Here is a 17,432-nt window from a genome sequence, read left to right on the forward strand (position 1 = left end):
CAAAAAACTCTGCACGACCAAGTTGAGCACATGTGCCAGACATGGGATGTGAGTGAGGTTGCCTAGGCCCAGAGCTGCCACCAGATTTTGGCCATTGTCACACATTGCCATGCCTGGCTGGAGATTCGCTGGCACAAACCACACATCGCTCTGCTGCTTGATGGCATTCCAGAGCTCCTGCGCTGTGTGGCTTCGATTCCCCAAAGAAATTAATTTTAATATGGCCTGTTGATGTTTGGCCACGGCTGTGCTCATATCGGTCATCATAACAGGTAACCGTTCACGGGTCGATGTAGAGGTAGAGCGTGACGGCTCCTGCAGCGCTGATTCAGAGGAACTGGAGTATGAGGAGGAGTCAATGTGTACAGACTGGATTCCTGCAATCCTTGGAGTTGGCAGAACATGTACAGCGCCACTCTCAAGATCTCTACCCGGCTCCACAACATTTACCCAATGGGCAGTGAGGGAAAGGTATCGTCCCTGTCCATGCTTACTGGTCCACGCATCAGTGGTCAGGTGGACCTTGCTACTGACGGCGTTTTGTAGTGCATGTTTAATTTTTCCCTCCACATGCTGTTGCAGGGCAGGGATGGCTTGCCTGCTGAAATAAAAGCGGCTGGGCACGTTGTATTGTGAGACTGCCAATGCCATAAAGTTACGGAAGGTGTCAGTCTCCACCAGCCTGAATGTTAGCATTTCAAGGGCCAGTAGTTTTGCAATGCCAGCATTCAGAGCCTGTGCTCGGGGGTGGTTTGCCGAGTATGGGCGCCTTTTCTCCCATGCCTGTGCTAACGATGGCTGTAGACTGGCCTGGGAGTGTGAGGATGACAGGGAAAGTGGTGCTGTGGGTGGAATTACACTGTGTCTCTGTACAACAGTGCCAGAGGTTCTTCCATGGCGATCCTGTAAGGAAGCCGAACCAGCTGTGTGTTAGCTGGAGGAAGAGGCTACAACATGAGCTGAAGAGGTGGTAGGTGACGCTGTAGGTTGACCTAGGTCTTCAGTGTGTTTTTGTAACTCCATCACGTGCTTGGTCCACACATGTTTCCACATATTTGTGGTATTGAGGTTGCTGACATTTTTCCCTCTTTTCACCTTCTGATTACACAGCTTGCATTTGACAAAGCAAATGTCATCTGCAACTGTGTCAAAAAAGGACCAGGCACTGCAAGTCTTGGGAGCGCCCGCTTTGGATTTTGGAAGAGCCATGCTCCTAATGGGTGCCGAAGTGGAGGCTACAGGCAACCAAGTCTGCCCCCTCCCTCTCCCTCCTTTTTGGGCCATTCGGGGAATCTCTTCCTCAGAGCTGCTCCCACCACCTTCCTGTCCCTCTCGCCATGATGGGTCAAGGACCTCATCATCTACACCACCCTCTTCAAACAACTGCTTCTCCTGGGTAGTCTCGACAGCACAGTACGCACCAGAAAGTGGCACCTGAGTCTCATCATCAGATGTGTACTGAGGTGTGCTGCTGACCATAGGCACTGGCCCACCCGCCTCTTCAGATTCAGAGAGATAAAACGGTTGTGCATCACTGCATACTACCTCTTCTTCAAATTCTCGAATTCTGCTTGGCTGGCCCCCTCTTTCCAAGCCAAGAGATTCAGAGAGGAGAAGTAGAGATGGCTCCTGTCCAGGGCTCTCTGACTGCCAGGGCAATTTGGCAGGTGGTGAAGAGACAGATGGGTGCTCTTCAGTGCTCAGGACCTGAGAGGATCTGGAACTAATTGAAGTCGATGCGTTAGCTGCCATCCATCCGACAACAGCTTCAATGTGGTCCTCCCGCAGCAGTGGGGTACGGCTAGCTTCTACAAAGCTGCGCATAAAGGACTGTTCCCTGGTAAAACTGGGGGATGCTGAGTCACTGGTGCCCGCAGCAGGCACAGAATCCCCACGTCCTCTCCCTGCAGGCACAGAATCCTCACGTCCTCTCCCTGCAGAAACTCCATGCCCACGACCACGACCACGACCACATGCCTTACTCCCTGCCTTCTTCATCTTGGTAGACTGATAAATATAGGCAGAAAAGTACTAAGGGCTTAGTGTGCTTATTCCTGAACAGCTGCTAACAGGTATAAGAAACACTAATTTTATAAAGTGTGGACTAGACTTTAATATGAGCTAATGTGGCCTACACAACTGTAAATTGGAGTGTTTGGTGAACTTTATTTAGTTTATTTTGGTCACAAAAAGACACTGGATGTGCCCAAAGACGTAATACGGATAGTATCACAAACTTTATGTAGCTATTGCAATGCAGGAAGGTAACCTACAATGCAATAGATGAGGCTACAAAAAATAGGCTAATACTATCTGGCTGGGACTGCAGGGCACAATGCTGCAGAAAGGCTCCTCTGTCTACTCCTATATAGTGTGTTTGGAACCAATGTAGCTGAATACGGATGGAACCACCACACTAATAGGAGAAATAAGGAAAAATGATCAATTAACAAAAAAGGACAATGTATGAGGCAGTAAAACAAAGAAAGGGTGGGGGGGAGAAGCGCTGTGCCTGTGTGAACCTGATAGATAATGAACTGGCTGTGCAAATAATGGTAGGCTGCTCACCTTAGGGGGGTTGTGCAAACCGCACAACCCAGGTGTGAAAGCCTCTGGTATACAAGGTGGTAGCTGCCGCTTATGGTGCGTGGCCTCTGATGACCGCTGTCTGCTGCCAGTCACGTGGTACTGGGTATGAATCACATGATGGTGACATCATCAAGGTCCTGGTTCCAGCAAGCACATACAATTCCCTGCAGCTCCGAGCCACAAATCCCCTCGGGGAATGCAGAAATAGTATAGATAGATTGTGGTCAAATTCGGGCGCCAGGAACTGGATAAAGACGACTGGAAGGATATTTAAAAGAAAACTAACCACTTTGCACAACCCCCCTAAGGTGAGCAGCCTACCATTATTTGCACAGCCAGTTCATTATCTATCAGGTTCACACAGGCACAGCGCTTCCCCCCCCCACCCTTTCTTTGTTTTACTGCCTCATACATTGTCCTTTTTTGCTAATTGATCATTTTTCCTTATTTCTCCTATTAGTGTGGTGGTTCCATCCGTATTCAGCTACATTGGTTCCAAACACACTATATAGGAGTAGACAGAGGAGCCTTTCTGCAGCATTGTGCCCTGCAGTCCCAGCCAGATAGTGATGCACGCTGAGCGCACTACAACCAGACATGGCTGAAGCACACACTACAGCGTGAGCTGCACTCACACACAGAGACCTTGCAGACAGCCGTGAACAGTGCAGATGCAGAACACTGTGCACTAGCGCTGCAAGACAAAAAAAAAATTCTCTATCTACTCCTATATAGTGTGTTTGGAATAAATTTAGCTGAATACGGATGGAACCACCACACTAATAGGAGAAATCAGGAAAAATGATCAATTAGCAAAAAAGGACAATGTATGAGGCAGTGACGCACGCTGAGCGCACTACAACCAGACTTGGCTGAAGCACACACTACAGTGTGAGCTGCACTCACACACAGAGACCTTGCAGACAGCGGTGAACAGCACAGAGAACTGTACACTAGCGCTGCAAGGCACAGCGATTTATAAAGTAGCTTGGGTAAAGCAGAATAGAGCAAATAGGTAGCTAAAACTGTCCCTCAGAACAACAGCGTCCTATCCCTAACTGAATTCACAGCAGAGTGAGCTCAAAATGGCGGCGGCGGCTTTTATAGTGCATCATGACATCATTTCAGCAGCCAATCACAGCCATGCCATTAGTTAACATGCCTACATGCCTAACAGGATGTGCCCACACTTCTTAGGATCCTCATTGGCTGAATAAAATGAAACTGGCTCATTGCATTATGGGAACTTCCGATTCCGGTATACGATATTCTAAAAGTATTGGAATTAAGTATCGGAATTCCGATACCGCGAATATCGGCCGATACCCGATATTTCAGTATCGGAATGCTCAACACTAGCCAGGAGTCAAAATGACTCCATTCGGTAGTTCTAGTGGGGGTGACCTGTCTGGTAGTCCTAGTGTTAAAAATGCATTGCAAATGGATTGCATATGCATGTGATACGGATGGCATATGGATGCTAGGTGAGAAAAATTGCATTGTACTTGCATGACACTCGCATGACACTCGCATGACACTTGTCCTACTTTTCTGAATCAACACGGGAGCAATTTTTATACAATAGTGTGACTCCAGCCTATCTAACAGACCCAAACACAAGAGGTGTTACCACCTCTATACACAGCCATCTATGAGTAAGTCAGCTGTCCTTTTAATCCAGCTGTACATGACAGATTGGAGAATGGGAATGGCTGGTCCCGCCCATATCTTACAAGCCATTCCTGAAACATAGACCCAAGCTTTTCCATTTACCAAACCTCTCAACACCCTATCAATGCTGGAGCCTTTTTTCTAGCTTTCATAACTTTGAGACCTGACACCTCAGTGATATTAACACTTGTTCCGGACTTGTCCAGCTGCCTGTTTACAAGAGTATTTCTTCAAAGGAAGTTATTTACCACCCAAAAAATTGCACGGAAACAAGTCTGGGCTGTCTCTCCATGGGCCCCAAAATAGCTGCACAGACTTAATCTTTGGTATTGTACCTATGCTTTCGGTTAGCTGCATTCATACATTTTTGTTGATGTCAATCTATACTTATACAGAAAGTATATGCATAAAAAGTGATTTAATGTTCTTTAGCTTCATATATGACTTCAAAATCTAATGTTTTACATATCATTCATATCAACTACTAAACATCAGAAAGTAAAATCACATATCCCTTTTATGCACATCCACAATCACATTGTTCTATGATCCTACTTTTTTTTCCAGCTGGATAGTCATATTAATTAATCAAGTAGCATTGACAATGACAATAGAAAATTGGATTTCAATCTACAGCCTTAGAGGCAAACAATGAAGATTCTCGCCTCAATATAAAAGCAGGTAAGTACAGTATAAAATGTGATCAGAATTGTGTTAGCTGACAGTCTGCAATTAAATGATTTAGACAAAGTGACATCATAATTACAGCTCAATATTGTGCCAGCTGATGCAAGAAAAGACAAACCAAGCAGTCAGAACTGTCACAGAACTATAAAGGGTTTTTTAATTAGTGGTTTGGAAAGATAGAGTTATTAAGTAACATTTCAATTAACTCAACAAAGTGGTAATAACGAAGAGATAAAAAAAGGGGTTAATCATATGTTGCGGAAAAAAAAATTATTTCAGAAGATATGTGAATGATTCAGCTTTGTATTATAACTAGAGCTAAGTATCTAACATGAATATTAGATAATTAAATATAAATATCATATTAGGGACATAGATATGGTAAAAAAAAATCCCATAATATCTGACTTACTTAGAAATATTATATTAAATGGCACGATATATGAATCGATCAGAGCAGAACTGAATTCTAGTCGAATTTCTAGAAGTACGCAAGTCCCTGTAAAATTGAACATTTTGTGATTCGAAAAGCGCAAAACATCCAAAAAAATGCTCAGTGACATCTCACACACCATTGAAAAGCCACAGAAAGGACTAATAAGGTCAGGTGCAGCTAGGAGAGCTTCCCAATAATGTCCTGCAGCTATCATATCACATGGCTAGTGCAGCCATTTAAGGGAGATTACCACAGCCAGTATAAAAGATGAGGGCTGGCCAAGCAGCGACATTTTATACTTTTATAATGTAGAAATGTAGAAAAAGTACATCAGAGCATACAGTTCATTGCACATAGAAATAGTAAAAGACCAAAATCGCATTGGGTTACACTAGTGCACTAGTGTTAGGCTGCATGCCCACTATGCCTTTTTCAAGTGTTTCTGCCGCGGAATTTCCGCAGCGAAAACGCTTAAAAAACGTGCCCCATGGTCCCCAATGATAATCCGCATGTGCTGTGCACATGCTGGGGAAATTTCCGCTGTGGATTATCATTGCGGAACAATACGCAGCAAGTCCATTAATTTTGCGGACACGCAGCGTAATCGCCGCCATTGACTTGCATTGGACCGCGTGACATCCGCACTACATTTGTACATGTGGATATCACACGGTTCAATGTGCGGATGGTACCCAGGCCTGGAGAAGAGGAGACTCTCATCCAGACCTGGGTACCATGGTACCTGTAAAAAAAAGAATTTAAAATAAAAAATAAAGATTATACTTATCTTCCAATGTCCCCCGGCCTCCTCAGCGATGCGTGCGATGTGTTGGGCGGCTCGCGGTGGTGTGATGACCTGACATGACGTCGGCGGTCGCGTGACCTGTCACATGACTCAATGACGTCGTCGCTGGTCCTTCACACCTCCGCGAGACACCAGGGAGACCGGACGGAGCGGAGAAGGAGACCGGGGGCCATCAGAAGGTAAGTATAATCTTTATTTTTTACCATTCTTATTCTTTTTTTTTAACTATTTCTTGGTCACACTATATAAATCCATGCCGTTTGCATGGATTTATATAGTGTGACCAAGTTGTCAAGCACTTTTCCAAGTGATGCTAAAATCGCTTGGAAAAGCGCTTGATAACCTGCATGCAGAAATGCATGCAAAAACGCTTGACAAACGCTTCTACCTGGTGGGAAAAACGCATGTAAAATCCGCATGCGTTTTTCCTGCCAGGAAGAAGCGTAAAAAATATGCAGCATTTCTGCATCGGGCACATAGCCTGAGGCTATGTGCCCACGTTGCATTTATGAAGCAGAAAATTTCTGCTGCATAAATGCAAGTCCTCTCCCGGAAAAACGCATGCGGAATTCCGCACGCATTTATCGCGCATTTTTCGCGCGTTTATCACGCGTTTTCCACATGCGGAATTGCCTTGCGTTTTTTATGCATTGGACAAAGGCAATTCCGCTTGCGGAAACGCAAAATTAAATGACATGCTGCGGATTTTTGAACGCGGCATAAACGCTGCGGAAAAATCCGCAGCATGTGCATAGAACTTGCGGAATCCCATTGGGGACCATGGGGTGCGGATATACATGCATTTTTCAAGCGTTTACGCTGCGGAAATTCCGCAGCATATACGCTTGAAAAATGCTACGTGGGCACACAGCCTAAGGGTATGTGCACACGATGCAGAAATGCTCAGGATTTTTTCCTGAGCGTTTCTGCATCTCTCTGGCAGGAAAAAAACGCATGCGGATTGTACATGCGGTTTCCTGCCAGGGACATGCGGAAATGGAGCGGTCTTCACTTTCATTTCCGCATGCGGGTTGATAAGTGCTTCCCAAGCGATTTTAGCATCACTTGGAAAGTGCTTGTCAACTTCACACTATATAAATCCATGCAACTGGCATGAATTTATATAGTGTGTGAATGTCAAAAAATAAAAAATAAATATATACTTTACCCTCTGATGGCCCCCGGTGTCCTGCTTCGCTCGGTCCCGGCTGCCGGCAGTGAAGACTTTAGGACCTTCCGACGTCAGCGTCACGTGACCCCTCACATGACTCTGACGTCAGCGAAGGTCCTTCTTCATTCAACCGCAAAGTGCGGGGAATCAAGCAGGAGCGCTGCGCGGGCCGTCAGAAGATGAGAATATATATATTTTTTATTTTATTCTTTTTTTTTTTAATGGTACCTGGGTCTGGATGAGAGTCCTCTCATCCACACCCGGGTACCATCCGCACATTAGACCGCATGAAAAGCGCATCAACATATACAGTGATGCGGATTCCATGCGGTCTAATGCAAGTCAATGGCGGCAAAAGAGCAGCGTTTCCGCAAAATTAATTGACATGCTGCGGATCCGCATCATGGGCACAGCACATGCGGATTTCAATTGGGGAACATTGCTGCCCTTCTACCATGCGTTTTTCATGCGTTTCTGCGGCGTTTACGCAACTGCAAAAACGCTGCGGAAACGCATGAAAAACGCATCGTGTGAACTCAGCCTTAAAGTACATTGCAAATGGTAGTGATACAGGGTGGACATACCATTGGTGCAATCTGTGCAACCACACAGGGGCCCACGAGGTAAGGGGGCCTATTACTACATCAAAAACATGTGGAATTGTGTATTATGATGAGCTGTTGAACTGCAAAGGGCCCATGTATTGTTCTTGCCAATGGGGCCCTTTTCTGTCTGTATCCACCAGTGGAGTGGTAGTTAGCCTGTGAATAATGATCCAAAGATTCAAGTAAGATAGGGACCTGCTGTAGCTACAGTTGCCTCTCACTAAATTAGAATAGCATCAAAAAGTTTATTTATTTCAGTTCATCAATACAAAAAGTGAAACTCATATTATATAGAGTCATTACAAACAGAGTGATCTATTTTAAGGGTTTATTTCTGTTAATGTTGATGATTATGGCTTACAGCCAATGAAAACACAAAAGTCATTATCTCAGTAAATTAGAATACTTTATAACAACAGGTTGAAAAATGTTTTTAAAATACGAAATGTTGGCTTACTGAAATGTATGTTCAGTAAATGCACTCAATGCTTGGTCGGGGCTCCTTTTGCATCAATTACTGCATCAATGCGGCGTGGCATGGAGGCAATCAGCCTGTGGCACTGCTGAGGTGTTATGGAAGCCCAGGTTGCTTTGATAGCAGTCTTGCTCTTGACAAGACCCAATAGATTCTCTATGGGGTTAAGGTCAGGTGAGTTTGCTGGCCATTCAAGCACAGTGGTACTGTTGTTGTTAAACCAGGTATTGGTACTTTTGGCAGTGTGGACAGGTGCCATGTCCTGCTGGAGAATGAAATTTCCATCTCCAAAAAGCTTGTCAGCAGAGGAAAGCATGAAGCGCTCTAAAATTTCCTGGTAGACGGCTGCGCTGACTTTAAAACACAGTGGACCTACACCAGCAGAAGACATGGCTCCCCAAACCATCACTGATTGTGGAAATTTCACACTAGACCTCAAGTAGCTTGGATTTTGTGCCTCTCCACTCTTTCTCCAGACTCTGGGACCTTGATTTCCAAATGAAAATTGGAACTCTGGGACCTTGTGGAGTGTGTCAATGACTGTCAATGTCAAGTCAGCAGTCTTCCCCATGATTGTGGGTGTTTCTGTCTTTGTGTGTCTCAGAGGTTGAAAGCTGTGAGAGGCCAACAGAAGTGGTTAAAGATAGAAGCTGGGATGCAATTGGGGCTGTTTATGGAGATGTTGAAGTCTCCCAGGATAAGGGTTGGTAAATCTGAGGACATGAAGTGAGGCAGCCAGGTTGAAAAATGGTCAATGAACTGGGTGGGTGAGCCTGGGGGATGGTATGCGACTGCTACTATGAGGGAGAGGGGATGGAAGAGCCTGATGGTGTGGACCATGAAAGAAGGGAATGAGAGTGATGGAACTGGGGGGCTGATCTGGAAAGAGCATTGTGGGAACAGGAGTAAGCCGACTCCATCACCAACTCTGTTCTCAGGTCTCGGGGAATGGGAAAAATGCAAGCCGCCATGAGAAATAGCGGCAGGGGAGACAGTGTCAGGATCCTGAATACAAGTTTCAGTGAGGGCCAGCAGATTAAGAGAGTAGGTCAGAAAAGGAAAGAAAGTTGTGCAGAAAAGGAAGGTTGTTGCATACAGACCATAGATTCCACAGTGCACAATTATAAGAGAGAGATGGAGTACAACTGATGTTAATAAGGTTAGCAGGGTTTTGATGTGAGGTGGGGGAGGGGTTGAGGTTGGCGGAGGGTGGACCAGGGTTAGGAGAGATATCCCCTAAAATAAGTAGTAGCAGTAAAAAGAGCAAGAGCAAATAGTTTTGGATTTGTGACTTGGTTTCTTTTGCAATATCTTTGGATAAGATGGAGTGAGATTTTTCAGAAAATGAAAAAGAGCATGGGAGCTGTACATGTAAGAGGGAAGGAGGGAGGGGCAGATGTGAATGAGTGGTGATGGAGGGGGGATGGGGTGGTGAATGTGGATGAAAAAACACAGGAATATGGACGCAGAAATAAAGTACATAGTTAGAAGAGAGTACAAAGTGTGGGTTCATGACTCCTGCTCTGAATGACCGCCATTGAAATGACTGTCAGAGACACTTGTTGAATAGAACACTTTGCTGAAGAGGACACGTGCATGCTCCCCACACGTGTGCACACCTTATGATGCATCTAAATTTATAGGGAGGACTATAGCATCAGGTGAGAGGGATTGTGGGACCTGCTTGTGGATAAATAAACAGCTGGTCAATACACCAGGGGGTGAATAGCTGATCAGAGACACAGGCCTAACACACTATGCCTGACATAGTATAACACCTTTCGCCATCAGATAAAGTTATGAACAGAGTTATGATGTTCCCTAATTACTTTGCGGCACAGATTAGATGGTACAAATAAGCTTCCTGAGGGGTATGAGGCAGGAGCGTCCCCCTGAGCTTCCAACACCTCGCCCTCCAGTTCAGGGTACAATCCCAAAATGACTACCCCCTTATCAAAATCGGGGTAGGGTTCTCATGGTCACCATCACCAGGGAAGCTCCGGGACAAAAGCATCAGCCTTGACGTTTTTGACCCCTGGACGGAAAGTGACAACAAAATTGAACCGAGCAAAAAACAGGGACCATCTAGCTTGCCTAGAGTAGAGACGTTTAGCCAATTGAAGATATGACAGGTTCTTATGGTCTGTGTTAACAGTAATAGGATGGACAGACCCCTCCAACCAATGTCGCCATTCTTCGAAAGCCAATTTAATCGCCAAAAGCTCCCTATTACCCATGTCATAATTTCTCTCAGCCTAAGATAATTTCTTAGAAAAGAAAGGGCATGAATGCCATTTACCAGGGAACGGACCCTGAGACAACACAGACCCAACCACCACCTCCGAAGCATTTAATTTCCACAATAAAGGATTGGGAAGTATCGGGTTGACTGAGTATAGGTGCAGTGGCAAAACAACTCTTTAGGGATGAAAAAGCCTGCAGGGCGGCATCCGACCATTTAGAAAGATTAGACCCCTTCCACCCCTGAACCTTAACTTACACAGTTTTAGGCGCTCCCTAAAAACACATCTGTTTAGGGCGGCCTATCACAGTCATTTTAAATATTTATAGCCCATTCATTATTTCTCCAAACATAAATCTTCACCGAACTCCACCGCACCCAAAAGCACTGCAAATACTGGCTGGTGATGAGCTCATGCAGCCTTTATCTATCCCTCATCCACTCAAGATGGCTGAACCATCATTGTAAATAAGCCCCTGTACTTTGTGTCACCCCCACCTCATTGTAGATTGTAAGTTCTTAAGAGCAGGGTCGTCATTATTTTTCCTTTAATTATTGTATTATCTTTAGCTATGTTACTTATGACTGTTGTATATGAACCTCTGAATTGTAAAGCGCTGCAGAATATGTTGGCGTTATATAAATAAAGATTATTATTATTAATATAACTCTGTGCTCGCAGGTCATCCAGGTGGTAAGGCAACTGCGAACCTCCTCTCTCGTCGATTTTGGTGGCCGGGGTTGCATTGGGATGTGGTTGAACACGTGTCCACATGTAGTATTTGTGCATGTTCTAAAGTATCGCATAACCGGTACTCTTCTTTCGCTACCTATTCCTAGCAGGTCACGGACACAGTTGTCCATGGATTTTAATTTCTGACCTACTGGTATCTGCAGGCAAAACTGTGGTTTTGGTGGTTGTAGATAGGTTCAGTAAAATGGTTCACTTTGTGGCATTACCGGCACTTCCGAATGCCAAGACTCTTGCTCAGGTGTTTATAAATGAGATTGTGAAGCTTCACGGGGTTCCCTCCGATGTGGTGTCAGATCGAGGGACCCAGTTTGTTTCCAAGATCTGGAGAGCATTCTGTACTCGACTGGGGTGCAGCTGTCCATTTCCTCTGCTTTCCATTCTCAGTTGAATTGGCAGACCGAGCACATTAATCAGAATTTGGAGACTTGCCTCACATGTTTTGTCTCCGAAAACCAGGAGGATTGGGCATCTTACTTACCGCTGGTAGAATTTGCTATTAATAATCATCGCCAAGAATCTACCAGCAGGTCACCGTTCTTTGGTGCATACGGTTTCCATCCACAATTTGGTACTTTTAGTGGGGGAGGGTCTTCGGAGGTTCCTGAGAAGGAACTTTTTGCTTCGTCTCCCTCCTCTGTGTGGCGGGGGGTTCTGAGTAATTTTAAGATCATGGGATACAGGTACAAACGTATGGCTGACAGGAAACGCTCACCAGGTCCGGAGCTGAGTGTGAATGACTTTGTATGGTTGTCTACCAGGAATATAAAGTTGAAGGCTCCTTCCTGGAAGCTGGGACCTAGATTCATTGGTCCCTATTAAAAAAACACCGTCATTAACCCAGCAGCGTTTCGTCTTGAGATACATCAGGCCCTTAAGATCCACAATATCTTTCACAGGTCTCTGCTCAAGAAATATGTAGAACCTCTTGAGTCCTCTCCCCTACCATCACCCCCAATCATGGTTGATGGTAATTTGGAGTTTCAAATTTCGAGGATTGTAGATTTGAGTCGTTCCCTACAGTACTTGGTGCACTGGAAGGGTTATGGTCCAGAAGAAAGGATGTGGGTTTCAGCATCAGAGGTGAATGTCTCCAGGTTGGTTTGTGCATTCCACACCTATTATCCTGGGAAACCTGGTCCTGAGTGTCCAGAAGCTGGGGTACTATCATGGGTTTGTCAGGTGTTATAGACCGTCGCTCTGGGTCAGGCTGTAGAAGGTCTCTGCGTTTAACATTGCAGACGCCTTCTTAATCCTTCTTCCTTTAGGACCCAGTGGCTATTTCCCTCCTGCTGTTAATTGACACACCCTTGCATGGAAGTTAAAAACCCTCAGTATGCTGCAGGAAAGCGCCGGTGATACTTCTATGTACCATTGTGCATGCTTGGAGAATTAGCTGTTGGCTGGCTTCTTCTCTGGTGCCCTAGGAGGACAGTTGGCGTTTCTCCTCTGGTGTCTGCTCAAGCTAAGTTCATCCCCTTTGTTTGTCTACCTCATTGTCTTTAGTTTGTACTGGGGCCTGACCAGTTCTCACCCCTCCCTATTTAGGATCAAGCTCTAGGGATATACAGGGTTTAGAGTCTTGCTTGGCGACTGGTGTGGAACCAATTTAGGGGCCGTAGGGTAGGCAGGGTGTTATTAGATCTGCCTTGGGGTCTCCACCCCCCCTTTCCCTTAGTTTTTCCCACACCTTGCGTGACACTACTTTCCAAAGTGTATGTGTTACAAATTTTCACTTTTTTGTTTTGCACACTTCTTTGTTGTAGTAGTCAATTATCAAACCTGTACACACTATTTAAATACAATGTCCTGTTGCTTGCTTTTGGTACACGAAAATAACAAGCTTTTAAGCTTCGCTTGTCCCAAGCTTGTTGCTTGTGTATACTGTATGTGTCTTTTATATAACAGACACATACAGTATACATTAGAATCAACAAAAATCTGAGCACATTTGTAACAAAATATCGTAGCTGAGACGCACCCAAATACTAATTATACCAACAAAAAGCAACAAAATAGTATACTGAGGGCTCAAAAAACTAGTTCCCTTATTAAAGTAAGTCAATGGATAAATAATGAAAAAATCGATAAAAAGCAGAGTAACACAATGAAGGACCACATATGCAAATATATAGTAAAACTTGTATGTTGCTTCCCAGTGCCTGCAGTATATATCACAGTGGAGAGTACAAAAATTAAGTATACAATTAAAAGCACTTACATCATGTGATGATGAGAAAATCCAATTGCCATGTAGTCCAGGCGCCCCTACGCGCGTTTCACCCTATCTTCATTAGGGGGCATGTCACTTTTTTATTTTGCTCACTTTTTGTTGTTGCAGTAGTCAAGTATTAGACCTGTACACATCAATTTGAATACAATGGCCTGTTGCTTGCTTTTGTGACACGAAAATAACAAGCTTTTAAGCTTTTCTAGTCCCGTTCTTTTTTGAATGTAGCTTTGGTTCATTATTTTACAAAAGTCTTTTATATAACAGACACAAACAGTGTACATGTTTTGAATATAAATGTAGGCAGATTGCTCACCGTTGATAAAGTTATAGTTGCTTCAAATTTTCATTGTAGTTTCCATCAGCACTGCATTAGTAGAGTGCTATGAGGAACACTTGCAATTCAAGCCTGTAAAAATAGTATTATAGAAAATGCTGTTCCAGCACCTAAATGTAATAAAATTCTTTCTTTATTGAGATAGATTAAAACATAGAACACTGATCCCAATCGGCTTTCTCAATGCAAGCCACGGCTATTATACATCACAATGTGGGCACAGTCGATGTGCAGGAGACATTTGTATCTTACAGTAAACACACCTACTCTAAGGCCATGGCCCCACTATCAGTATTTGGTCAGTATTCGGTCAGTATTTTACCTCAGGAGTGGGAGCCAAAACAAGGTGAGGAACAATCAGAGAAAAGGTATAATAGAAACAAGTCACCAATTCTACATTTATCACCCACTCCTGGTTTTGGCTCCCATTCCTGAGAAAAAATACTGACTGAATATTGGGGCCATGGCCTTATAGAGATTATTCCTAATAGGTATTTGCATATAGCTGTAGTGTAGGTCTCTATAGTCAATTCTACCAGTGGTTCCTATTTACCCCAGTTTGAAACAGGTTGTGATATGGTTACCCAGGTTGGGGGCTCACTGAGATGTTTTCTACCCATACCTCCACTGTGCTTAAGCTCTAGCTATGCTTATGTGATCAACCATTGTATTGAAACCACTAAGTGGTTAATAAACAGGATTGTTTTTCTTTCTGTTAAAAGCCCATTTCGCCACATAGATGCATGAACCATGAATGATCAACAAAGGCTTGTAAAATGGCTTTCTCAGCTCTATCTAAATGGCATTAAGCTGATCTGAATGGAGGATGGAAGCTGTGAGGATCATTATGATAAGCATTATCCAGAACACTTAGCTAAACACCTTCAGGCAGCGAAATAAGACCTTCATCACACACTCATAACTACAAGCTCATACAATGAACTTAATTAGCATAGTCTGAAATTGCATGAGAACGTTATTTGCATGACTTTATCCATGTACATCCATTTTCAGTCAACCAATACAATATATAAACAATGATTTTTTTAAGACATAAATTATTGTTGAATGAATACTTTGGTCATTTATATTATACTTCATTTAGCCAAGAAATGAAATGTTATCTTTGGTTAAAGACTATTGGTGGAGTAAATTAAGACCAGCATTTAATATGCATTACTTTTCACATTGTGAGGTGCAACCTGGAAGACCTCAGTCTGAATGAGTTGTTGTTTGCAGCATGGATAGGTGACATTGGTGCTGCTGGATTGTCCTATTGGAACAACGGAAGTTGAAGAGACTGAATGGCAATTGGAGGTGTTGAGTAGGACTAGTTGTTCCCTAGGAAGCCAGAGAATCAGCACAGGGAGACTGATGAGGCAGAGTCGAGATAGCAGCACAACAGCAGTGTTGTTGAGTTAGGCAAGACTGGAGCCCCAATGGAAAGAAGATCAGCAGAAAAGAATGATGCAGCATAGCCCATCAATGCAGCAGAGGCTAGTCAACCAGGATACTAATAATTATAATGTAGGTGAGCACAGCATGTACAGTAGAGCTGAATCATCCAGGAAACTCACAAAGGGTATGCAGCAGCGCCCAGCATGCAGAAAAAAGCTGACTTGGTCAGGAGGCTAAAATGAGGATGTAGCAAAGCTACTGTAGATTTGCAGAGTAGAGCTGAATTGTTCAGGAGATTCACAATGAGGATGTAGCAGAGTCCGTCTGGCAGAGTTGAGCTGAATTGAAAAAGATAACTCAAAATAAGGATGTAAATGAAACCATTGTGTGAAGCAGAGTTGGGCTGGTCAGGAGACACTCAATTAGTATACAGCATAGCAGGCATGCAAAATAGAGGCGTGGATAGCAACTACCTGAATACTCAAGTGGCATCCAATTGCCTGAAAAGGCCTATTAGGCGAGGAAGCGACACATCACTGGAGATCTATGAGTTACCATAGAAACCTGACACACTGATGAAAATGGGAGAAAATGCCGCAAAGACAAAGAGCCTTGCACTGTAGCCAGGTAAATAACAGTAATTCAGGTTTCCTCCCAGATAAATGTAACAGAGGAGAAAGGATACTTTGAATTGAACTTTTAATGCAAAGTTGGGTCATTAATGTCCTTTGTTGGAATTCAGATGCTCTCTTCAGTACTGAATTCATATCAATCGATTAAGTAAAGAATCCCCAGGTGTACACTTGCAATCCAAGATTTAAGTGTTTTCATTTTCCATACTTCAATATTAGATACAAACAGAAGAAAACTTGATTGCTAAGATCCTCTGTGTTAAGTTAAGGGGGCTCGTGGGATTATAATGCCCTCTGTATTAAAGGATGACCTTTTGCCTTTGCTAATCATATTTCTCTTTCTGAGTTTATGAAGAATTAACTTTTGCTGCAGAATTTGGCGGGAACAGTTCATTGCCAGGCTGAAAGGAATCTTCGTTGATGCATTCCAGAAAATAATTATGGACACCCTGGATTGGTGGACCAATGGGAAGGCGTGAGGGAAGTTCTTATTTAACATCCTGGAGTTCCAGAGTCAGTGCATTATTCACCAAGTCTGCCGAAAGTTCCCCGGATGGTTAGGTTAATTGAAGTGGATTAATTGCGTCTTGAGTCAGCTAAGAACGGAGCCATTTTTGTATTGATTATTTATTTATTTATGTATTGAATTAATGGTTTGTTTATTAACCCTTTAATAAAGCATTGCAGCCTATTTTATCCAACTAATTTTGTGTCAGATTTTTGTTATACGATGTATTTAATTGGTTATGATAGCATTTATAATTCCATGTAGCAGAAAAAAACAGTATGTCAAGGGCCAACGGGTGAAGTAAAGAACCATGGAAGCTATTGAGAATATTGAGAATCTTAATGACAGAAGGTAGTTTTAGATAGAAAATGACAGAATTGATTGCTCAGTCACTGTAAACAATCTTGATATAACCTTCTTACAGACTGTTTTAAGGCAAATGTTCTTAGTGAAGAGACAAAATTTATCCCTAAGAGAGATGTTAGGAGATACTCATCTGTTTTATGTCCTTTCTTGTTCAACTTTTGCTGTGGCAGCCAACAATTGAATGAACCTCAATCTAAAAGTACCAAATGTCTTCACAAACCTTTTCTACAACTGGGGGTTGTGACTGATATATAATAGGCAAAGAGAGTCATGGCTCTGGACCAAAAATAATGAAGGGAAATTACCCAGGGAAAGCTCAGAAAAGCAGAACTGGACAATTATTCTGAAGGGCGTTAGAAAATATATGAAGAAATTGTTCCTCGGTTGAATTAATTCTCTTGAATCGTCCATTACTTTGAGGATGGTAAGTCGAAAAGAAGCCCAGAGAAATCTTGAGAATCTTACATAGAGCCCTCCAGAATTTGAAAACAAATTGTATTACATGGTCTGAGACTATATCTGCAGGAAA

General features: G+C 43.4%; 1 long non-coding RNA gene across 1 annotated transcript; it reads left to right on the top strand.

Moving 5' to 3' along the window:
- The first annotated feature begins 2,714 nt into the window (after positions 1-2,714).
- LOC141258099 (uncharacterized) lies at positions 2,715-16,634 on the top strand. Its single transcript, XR_012318199.1, has 3 exons — positions 2,715-2,897; positions 4,828-4,941; positions 16,403-16,634. It is a non-coding gene; the product is annotated as an uncharacterized lncRNA (long non-coding RNA).
- The last annotated feature ends 798 nt before the right edge of the window (positions 16,635-17,432 follow it).

This window comes from Phyllobates terribilis, unplaced genomic scaffold (genome assembly GCF_046119375.1).
Source record: "Phyllobates terribilis strain yellow unplaced genomic scaffold, ASM4611937v1 Scaffold_3__8_contigs__length_932513732, whole genome shotgun sequence".
Classification (NCBI taxonomy): Eukaryota; Metazoa; Chordata; class Amphibia; order Anura; family Dendrobatidae; genus Phyllobates; species Phyllobates terribilis.